This window comes from Pygoscelis adeliae, unplaced genomic scaffold (genome assembly GCF_000699105.1).
Source record: "Pygoscelis adeliae isolate BGI_AS28 unplaced genomic scaffold, ASM69910v1 Scaffold466, whole genome shotgun sequence".
Taxonomy (NCBI): Eukaryota; Metazoa; Chordata; class Aves; order Sphenisciformes; family Spheniscidae; genus Pygoscelis; species Pygoscelis adeliae.
The window spans coordinates 189,313-199,304 of NW_008825005.1; positions in this window are offsets into that span (position 1 = coordinate 189,313).

Genomic DNA, 9,992 nt, shown 5'->3' on the forward strand with positions numbered 1-9,992 from the left:
CTACTTAGATTTTGATAGTCTTTATAAAACCTGGCTGACTAATCAACATCTGCACATTACAGAATATTTTGTTCCACTTTTTGTGTTTGTATTATCTTTTTTGAATGACTACTGAGAGAACAAAACAGTAATTAAAATCTGGACAATATCTACAAAAATGTCTTTTTAAAAATCATTTAACTGATTAAACTCCTTTGAAAAAAGCGATCAAATGCTAGATTGCTGTACACAGTGAAAACATAGCTTGCTCACTTTTCAAAAGGGTACATTCAGCTAAATATAGAGCTTAGCCTTTAGACCATCTCTGTTACAGCTGTCTGTGCTTGATGGCGAGAATTACAGGGCAATAGTGGTAAGTGACCACTGCCCTTAGCTTCTTTTGAATTTGGTGTGAAGATGGGAAACTAAATCCCCTTCCAGAGTCAGGGAATGTTGTGTATTAACAGGTGCTGTAGCGTAAGGAACAAATATAACCACAGTTTTCCATTTGCAACCCAGCTTGTTGTTTTTCCCCATCTGTATTTGTTTCAGATTTGGTTTGGTAACACTGCTTTTATCTGTGCTGCAGTTTTCTCTAGTCACAAGGGGAAGAGAAAACAGGGTGAGAAAAAACATAAAACCTCTAGAACATTTTTTGCTACTTAGAACCATAAAAGAGTGAGGCTATTTTATAGTGTTTACTCCTTATTAAATATTTTAACAATTACTATACTTTGAAGGAGCTCTGCAACTTAAAGCTACTTGAAGTATGGTAAATGCTATTAACTTTAACATCATAAAAAGCTAAAGGGCAACCTCTTTTCTTTGCAAAAAGGGGTTTGACTCAGGGTACAGAATCTAGGAGGCAGGGCCAGATTTCGCTGGCAGAGCTAATCCATAGTGAGGACTGTTGCTCAAATCTTGTGATTGCCCCTGTCAGGCATACGATCCTTGTGCTAGCTGTTAGATATGCAGCTATTAATGGCTAAAGCTAGCAGGAGACTTGTAAGACCCAGGCAGAGGGGTAGGCAAAGTTTTCTTCTTTTTGCTAACTCAGTAGATAACTTGCACTGATCTTAACCTAATGCCTTTCTTCCCCATCTACCATAGCTTGATACTCGACAAGTCAAGCACAAAGATGTCAAACTTAGCAACTGGCTTTCCACCACAAAACTACAGCATTTCCTAACAGATATATCTGTAAGTGGAGGCAGGGTTTGTCCCTCAAGAGATACTTCTGAGTAAATAATAATATCACTGTTTTTATCAGTGAGTATAAACACTGTTTTTGTCTCTTAATGACTGTTTCTGTTTCACTGCTACTTCCCGCTGGGAAGTTGACTGCTAACATAATTAGCAGATGATTGCACGGGGGAGGCTGAAATCTGTAACAGCTGTTTTAAGGCATTCTGTACCAAAACTTCTCTGCTGCAGAACATCTACAGTTTTTGAGTGGCATTCTCTCCAATGACACAGAGATTATGGGACCATGGTGTGCAGGTCTCTGGAAAGGACTTAACTTGAAAAAATATGAAGAATCCACTTTTAAAGCATTTAGTGGATTAGTACAAGTACTTGGGCATAGTGTATGTATCGTAATTCAGTACAAAAGATCACCATTAATTGCGAAGTCTAGAAACTGAATGTGTAACACTGAAATGGCTGGCAGATTTATTTTACAATAAAAGTATTTTGAAGCTTCAGACATTTCTGATGGTCCAAGTGATCTATTTCTTTGTTACAGGATAAAAGGGAGACAATATGAATCAATGAACCATTTGTTATAGAAGAGTCACTCTGAGAGTAATGCATAGTCCGGCACAGACGTTTACTGTTATAAAATACATAATCATAATCATTGGCTGTGATAGAATAATAATTATAAAATTAAGAGAGAAACCATTTGGGAAAGAACTGCTTCAGTTCCCCATGGAGTATTATAGTGTCTGCCAGATGTAAAGTAGCATGTATCAAGTTCTAGATGGAAAAATAAGAGCTTTAGAGTAATAAGTGTATAATTAAGTAATGATTGAAGTACCAAGCACGTTTACAAACTGTGCATCATATTGTCCCAGAGGAGGAAGACTACTTGATCTGTGGGAGTTTTTAAGCTGAGACACTTAAACCTCTTCTGCACTAGAAAACTTTTGCTGGGGCATACCACCAAAGTCTTTCTTGGACAGATACAGTTATAACAGCACTTAAGTGTTCCTCTTCTCTTTTCATGTCCTTCCCCCAATTCCAGTGTGTGCTAGTGTAAGTGGAATATAGAAACAATGCATTTTTGCTTCCATTGTTGTTGCAAGAATGATGCTAAAACAGAAATTAGCATGAGGCTGACAGAACTGCCTTCTACAAAGCATTACTTCCTCTTCCTTCCACACAAGTAAATTGATTCCCTCTTTTATCTATAATAGGGACCCAATCCTAAGGTAATTTTAGAAGGAAGGTGAGTACGGAGATATATTAACAGTTTACTTAGATGGGACTGTACTCCTAAACCTTCCACAAAAGTGTAAACTCGGACCTCTCGGTGTGGCCGATTCAGTGGTTTTACAAATGTTAATATTTTTCTTTAATACTTTTTTAATTTAAGTGGGTTTTCACAGTGAGAAAGGGCTTGGCCTGTACATGCAGCAATTTTTTTCAGGATTTAGGGCAACTCCAACTTTCCAACTACTACCATGCAGAGTCTCACTGCAGATATGAAAACACTTCCTCTCTTACTGAATTAGACCATTAAGATCTTGAGTAGTTTCAATCAAAATCAAGCTTCTAAAATAGAATTTAGGCTTTTAAATCACTTTATTTATCTTGAAAATGTACTTAAAAGGACAAATCAAGATAAACTTGACAATATTTGCTTAAGTCCTTTTATTTTGTAGCTGCTGTTAAATGGAAGAACTCATAAAAGTTAACACGTTTTCTAAAATGAGGAGGCCAAATTGACTAAAGTATTTCTTGAAGGAAAGAGGAGGATTATTTTGAAGAAACCATAATAGAATTTTCTTTTGAGCAAGTTATAATAGATTTTTTATGCAAGTTGAATTTAGACTCAGATATTTTAAATCACTTGATTCAGAAATGTGTGGGCTTTTTATCCTCTTTTAGTTTAACAGTCTCAGGTGATTTCCAAAAGGAAAGGCAAAGGGAGGACTTTTTACTCACTAATTCACACAGTGACAAATGACTGTTAAGGTGTCTTCTGAGATTTATAGTAGGGAGTTGTTCCTTGAAAGTCACCAGTCAACATGACAGCCAGCAGTATACAATTGTCCAAGTGATGTGTGGAGGTGTTCTGTATTATCTGAATCTCTTTCCTTTCCAGATAGGTGGTAATGTTCATTTATGCAGTAAGCACATCAGAAGGGAAAGCTGATTTTAATTTAATCCTCTAAGTATCCAACGTAAGAACAGTTCTTGCACAAAGGTAAAATTTAGCTCTATAGTTTCATCATGAAAGTATATACTGTAGCAAAATGACTCAAATTTTCATCTCAATACAGGAGCAGGATTTGAAATGTATTTCCAGTACCAGTTAATGTGTCTATATTGACATTGGAATTGGTATGTTCCAATACCAGTTATGTATATTGGAAGTACAGAAAAGTAAAAAATTACAGAATTGGAAAATGTAAATTTTTGTTCTATGACTATGAAATTGTAAACACTTATTGCAGCAGCATATAGAAAAGTTATGAAATCTGATGCTTTGAGGGTAGGCGTTAGAAAATATATTGGGTTTCTATGTTCATTTTTTGTTCTTTCCATTCCATTTGTTGTGTGTGGTTTTGAAGTGGCACAGTAATAGTGATTTTTTCCTAGAACATATTAGCTCTGTATACGATGCTAAACTTCAACAGGCAGTAGAATGAAATAGTAGTATCAAATAGATATTTATGATTGTTGAATGACTTGTTCATATGTCAGACTGTATTAATTCAGCAATTCAACGCTGGAATTTGTACTTCATGGTCTCTTAATTAATATTGCTAGAAATATTCAGCATTGATAAAATTTACCTTGGTGTGCAAGGTCCAAAGAAAGCCCAACATACTGCTTAATCTTACCTAAACCCAAAGGCACTTAAAGTGTAAAATGTATATAAACCAAAAAATACTATATACATTTTATGAAGTCAATAAAATTAATCTCACTCTGCATATTTTAAAAACATCCATATGTTTCTTTCTCTTCTTCTTTCTCTAAAATGTTGTGGGAAAAGAATTATTCCAATAAATCCAAGTTCTTTAACAGCAAGTATTTTTTTCTTCCTTTATTAAGGACTCTCAGACAAAATACAGTTATTGCCTATGTATAAGGGCTATACTGCATATTTCAGGAAGGAAAGCACCAAGCATAAGCAGGTCCGTGCTTTACAAATGGATCTCTCTGCAACACAGTCCACAATATAGGCATAATCTGAATGTATAACTGCGCAGGAAATACTGGAGACCAGAAAGAGAGGAACTAGCAGCACAAATGGGAGAAGCAGCATGTAATGTTAAAGTGTAGAGGTTGCCTTCACAATAAAATGACTTTGACCCTCTCAAGGGTTAGAAGTATGATTCTAAAGCTTTCTGTTTATCCTTTTTTTATTCAGGTTAGAAAAGAAGTTGGGGATGTTACTATTCTAATCAATAATGATGGCATACTGCTTGCGAAAATGTTTTGTGACATACCAGATGCAGATTTTGAAAAGACCTTAAGAGTCAACTTCCTCTCTCAAGTCTGGGTAATGTATTTTTTTCTCTCCTGGGTGACCGAAAGGTACAGGCAAGTATTTTAGTGTGAGAATCACCACGGTGGCACCTACCTGGGGAACACAATTTGGAATAGGGATGGGAAGGGCCCTGAATGGGGAAAGATACATTTTTTTTTTAATCATCCTATAGTTGGAGACCCACCAAATTGACAGTCTCCCCACTATGTCTCAGTAATGTTAATACAAACCTGCCTGGGCACTCTGGTAAATCAAAAGTTTGTGCAACTCTATTGTGAAACATGCTCTATGTGTAACTGCTGTGGCTGAAGTCAGTGCTGACATGATGGCACGTGACTTTCCTGCTCCTGATGTTTGCCGGCATCAAGAAGGCTTTGTCTAATCGACTTGTAGCATTTGGGGAGGCACAACCATGGTTTAGTGGTGGACTTGGCAGCGTTAGGTTTACAGTTGGACTCGATGATCTTAAAGGTCTTTTCCAACCTAAATGATTCTATGATTCTCTCTGGGTACATCTTTAAGTAAGTTAAACTTGCCCAGGCACATTCCTAGGCACTGACATTAAATGGCACAAAACAGCCTACATATGTATCGTAAAACTGTTTCAGCTTCCCAAATTGGGTGAGTCCCTGCAGCTTGTCTGCTTGGAGTGTTTCCTTGGACACTCAAACTGCCAAATCATTCCTGGGCACTGCAGTGTTCGAGGCAGTTTTGGCTAGTTGGCTATGGCCAAAACATGCAAAGAAAAATTTGAACAGTTCATTAGTATAGGCAGTCATGCTTCAATGGTGAGAAACATTCCTGGCTTGCTTGAATTTACTAAAACAAATTCAGCTTTTATATCTTTTTAAGCTTCTAAAGAACGGACTACACATCTGTACATAAATGGTTTAAGAAATGTAAGGTAAATTGTGCTCTGCAAGATGCTCAAGCACTGCATTTATGTGACTGACCTTACTAAAAAAGCTGTGATATCAACAGAATGTAAATGCTTTTTTATTTTTAACTTAGAATTCTTTTTTTATATCTCTATTATCCTGTGGTTTGGCTATTTTGAAGTACATGGTAACTACATATATACACAAGAAAACATTTTTTTGTGAATAACCTTCTTATTGTATCTTTCCAAAGCTTACATGGGAACCTAAAATAAATATCCTCTTTTCTGCTCTCCCCTGAAGCAAATTATTTACCAGCTTGTCCTGGTTTCAGCAGGGATAGAGTTAATTTCCTTCCTAGTAGCTGGTACAGTGCTGTGTTTTGGATTTAGGGTGAGAACAATGTTGATAACACATTGATGTTTTCAGTTGTTGCTAGGTAGTGTTTATACTAGTCAAGGACTTTCCAACTTCCCATGCTCTACCAACTGAGAAGGCTGGAGGAACACAAGAAGCTGGGAGGGGGCACAGCCAGGACAGCTGACCCAAACTGGCCAATGGGATATCCCATACCATGTGACATCATGCTCAGTATATAAAAGCTGGGGGAAGAAGAAGGAAGGGGGGATGTTTGGAGTGGTGCTGTTTGTCTTCCCAAGTCACTGTTACGCGTGAGGGAGCCCTGCTTTCCTGGAGACGGCTGAACATCTGCCTGCCGATGGGAAGTAGTGAATTAATTCCTTTGTTTTGCTTTGCTTGCATGCGTGACTGTTGCTCTACCTATTAAACTGTTTTTATCTCAACCCACGGGTTTTCTCACTTTTACCCTTCCGATTCTCTCCCCCATCCCACTGGTGGGGGGGTGAGCGAGCGGCTGCGTGGTGCTCAGTTGCCAACTGGGGTTAAACCACGACAGTTCTTTTACGATGTTAAAATCTTTAACATGATCAAGAAACATCTCAGAATATCCAGCAAATCAAAACAGTTTATTCCATTTTAGATACTTTCAATAATGAAAGCAAAATGTGAGATTCACAAAGGGATATTAGCGATATTTACAAAATTAGTGAATAAGTCAATGACTTGATCTCTTTACCCTCAGCCCAGTGACTCGGATACTGACATGGCCAGACGAAACCTGGTACGCTACCCTACCTGCCACAGAAATCACCCACTTGACACACACACACACGCTCTAGTTACAGGGCTGATCTTTTACATGCTGTCCTGTGGGAGCTTTTCAGATTGATCCAGGCAATATTTAAATATTTTATACAGTGACAGGAAAACAGGTGAGTTTTTACTCAGCGTTATCTCTCTGAGTGAATGAATATTTAACCATTCCATATAAAATGTGTGTACTGTAAGCATCAAACTTCATCTCCACAGTTTTCAAAGGGAACCAGGTCCTTTGAAAATCTAGCCCTTCAAAAAACCAAAACTGGTTTTAACATCCTAATTTTTTTCAGGAAAAAAAAAATCACTCAGCAAATTCAAGAATGTTAATAAATTATTCAAAATAGTTTATTTACTGAACAAATGCATTTTCCAAAGATTCACCATGTTCTTCTGCACACAGCAAGTTCTTTTATGAAAAATAATTTGCAATCCAATATGACAGCCCAGAACCCATCTGTTACTGAAGCCAACTGCAAGGTTGGTTAGGAATCTAAGCTATGCAAGTAAAATTATTTTTCTGGGAGAGAAATATGAAAGCAGTGAGATGGATGTTACTGTATTCAATAAGTATAGGTAAGAAATGGACCACGAGCTAGACACCAAAGAAAGAAAAGAAGCCTGAGGGAAGCTCCACCATAGAAGTTCTTGAGAAAAAATGAAGACTAGAAATCTGTCTCCAAACAGGTACAGATCTAAGAACAAAATTCCTGAATCAGAGTCCTATTACATTCAGCTAAGCATTTTAGCATGTGTGCATTTTATAAATGAACAGGATCATTTAAAAGAAATAGCTGATCAAACTCTCCTCCTAAAGAAACATAACCAGTAAGGTTTCAAAATTGGGTACTATGCTTATGTCAGAAATATATCTTTCAGCAAAAAAGAGGAGAGGTCTATATCATTTCAATAATATTTATTATTAAATACTACCATATGACTTACTGGCAAACTATACTATCAAAACTGTGATCTGGTGACACATAATCCTGGGTTTGTGGCAGATGAGAGAAATAATTCCATCTCCTCTCCACTCTGAAGAATCAACAAGCATCTGAAAACACAGAGATGGAACATATGCCTCCCAGCCAGCAAAATGTGAGCATCTTTCCAGAAAGGGCAGAATGGAAGGAGAAAAGAGAGAACTCAAGGATGAACAGACTGAGAAGATCAAAAAGGGAATGGGACTAAGACAGAAGACAAAGAGTTCAGATGGTAACGGACCTGAAGTTCACAGACCACACAGATGGAAAACCCTTGATATAAATCAGACTGCTGGAGTTGAAAGCAAGTGGAAGTAAGAAGTTGCAGTGAACTGGAAATATGCAGAAAATTATTTCCAGCATCTCAGCAAAGGGCCAATAACCTCCTAAAATGAACTACCTTGATCACTTGCCATTGTGTAGCCGTATTATAAGGCTACTTAAACTGTATTTTAGTGTTCAGATATTCCATTCATAGTTAATGTCCATTCAACTGGAGGGGGTACAAGCAACACCTTTGGCAATATCTATATTGCACACTAATTAGAACAGAATACAAAAGATGTGCTTCACCAAAACCAAACTTGAACCACTTACATAAGGGTGCAAGGAAGAGACAAAAAAGCAAACAATTAAAAATAAGATATACTTGTGTAATACTAATCATTACTAACTAATAAGCAATTGATCTCAGGGTCCCCACAGGTCTGTAGTCTTTCTCATTAAGTATTTCCTGCAAGTATGTCTAATATACTAAATATTCCATTTGACAGTATTTCTATGCAGAATATGTATGCTTTTTCTGTAATGGATAGTAGCAAAATACCAGCAACATGGGATTGCATTAATATTTCAGTATTAAAAGTGATATCCTCCAGTACAGAAAAACAAGAATCTGGACAGAACCCTATTGTAATGTGGACAAACAAAAGACAATACTAAAGATTTTTTACGAATTGACTTTGTTCAGTTAATGGAAAGCTAGTATCAAAAGAGACTGCTATGGTAACTTGCAGAGCTGGAGGAGAGAGTGCTGCTATCACAGCCTCATGTAAAGCACAATCCTGATTGCACAGCCTTCCTGCCACAGTGCAGCTGTGTCCAGCCTCAGCACAGGACAATACTTCAAGGTCTAGAAAGCCATTTCCACTAGTCATTTTCAGCCCTGGGTATATATTTTATATTTCAGATGTGCCAGAGGTCTGTCTTGTAATGCTTGTATGAATATTAATGAAATAATGAAAAGTAACTATTCATTTTCCACTAGTCCTTTGCTACAATTTTCCAACAATAATCATGCTCTATAATACTGTTATGCTGTAATTCTGCTGTCAGTATTTTTTTAAGGATTATTTATTTTCATTTTGCTAAGTGCACATAGACTTGAAATAGACATTTCTATAGCTAAATGGATGCTACGGTTTGTGCAGTTGCTTATACACTATTTCCTAGATCATGCTTCTTCCATAGAAGGTAACTTTATAAAGTTCAAGTCAAACAACTAGTATCAGGGAAGTGCTTGACAGAAGTTTAGACTAGAGCTGGCAAAAGTGTTAAGCCACAGAGCAGTCCAAAAAGGTGTATAGAGAAGATTTTGTTTATTTTAGCCATCAAAACCATAGCTAAATAAATAAAGTTGATAAAATAAGAAAGGTTGCAGGTTGTTTTCCTATTCCAGTAGAAAATAAAATGTAGGTATAACATGCTGAAATCTACATTTTCTAAAATCTCAAAGAATACTGCGATCAGAAGTTATGAATACAGGATAGAATCATAGAATCATAGAATCATTAAGGTTGGAAAGGACCTCTAAGATCATCGAGTCCAACCGTCAACCCAACACCACCACGCCCACTAAACCATGTCCCTAAGCGCCTCATCTACACGTCTTTTAAATACCTCCAGGGATGGTGACTCAACCACTTCCCTGGGCAGCCTGGTCCAATGTTTAACCACTCGTTCAGTAAAGAAATTTTTCCTCACGTCCAGTCTAAACCTCCCCTGGTGCAATTTGAGGCCATTTCCTCCCGTCCTGTCGCTTGTTACTTGTGAGAAGAGACCGACCCCCACCTTGCTACAGCCTCCTTTCAGGTAGCTGTAAGAGCGTGGTAAGGTCTCCCCTGAGCCTCCTCTTCTCCAGACTAAACAGTCCCAGTTCCCTCAGCCGCTCCTCATCAGACTTGTTCTCCAGACCCCTCACCAGCCTCGTTGCCCTTCTCTGGACACGCTCCAGCACCTCGACGTCCTTCTTGT